Source organism: Ursus maritimus, unplaced genomic scaffold, assembly GCF_017311325.1.
Source record: "Ursus maritimus isolate PB19 unplaced genomic scaffold, ASM1731132v1 scaffold_19, whole genome shotgun sequence".
In the NCBI taxonomy this organism is placed as follows: domain Eukaryota; kingdom Metazoa; phylum Chordata; class Mammalia; order Carnivora; family Ursidae; genus Ursus; species Ursus maritimus.
Genome location: NW_024424341.1, coordinates 56516831 through 56517728, shown reverse-complemented (window position 1 = coordinate 56517728; position 898 = coordinate 56516831).

Sequence of the window (898 nt, the reverse complement as noted above, 5' to 3'; positions counted from 1 at the left end):
GCGTGGCATTTTCACATTATTTAAATAAGACAAAAACAACTTTTTGGAGGAATGCGGGGCTTGTGTATGTTTCGGGGCAAAGAGGGGAGGGTCCGGAAGAAGTCGCCGTCCCCCGCCCACTTCACAGATGGGAACATCGAGGCTCAGGAAGGCGGAAGCGCCGCGCAGTGGTGAGGCCACAGCGTTGCTTCTCTGGCTGCCCGCTCCGTCGGCGCTGGCAGCACTGACTTGGGCTGAGGCCGCAGGGCATGGCCAGGGGAGTCGGAAGAGCCGTGTTTCCCCAAGGCGGCTGCGGGGGTGGCCAGAGGCCGTTGGAGGGCCAGGGCTGGGGACCGGGTGCTCAGGAATGACCTCCCAGCACCCTCGTGGCTTCTGGCCACATCCCACACTCCTCAGAACAGCGCTGTCCTGAGCCTCCACGGCCGGCCGCCACCTCCCTGCCCACCTGGCTGAACCTCAGTTTCCCTGTGTCTGCATGTGAGTGCCCACCTCCCAGGAGATTCTCATCCCTCCACCCCTCCACCTGGCCTGAATTCTGGGACCCTCTTCCTAATTCTATTTCTTTGAGTTTCTCCATCTGTACGTTTCTCCTCTGTGCCTGACACCTGCCTGGGTGTGTCTTTCTGCCTTTGTTTGTCCTGATTTCTTTTTCTCCATTTCTCCGGGGCTCCTGACTGATTCGGCCTCCCTTTTTCCTCTGTGTCATGTGTCTGATCTCCTGGCTTCAACCTGTCCCCCCATCCCCTTGGTACCACATTCCTTTGCATATTTGCAGGACTCACTTTGGATGAGAGCGGAGGGAAGGGGCTGGGAGTGGGGCCCCAACTGGGATGCTGTGGACTCCTGGCTTAAGAATTAAGGGGATGAAGGCATTAGGGTCACTTGTTAAGTCCGGGGG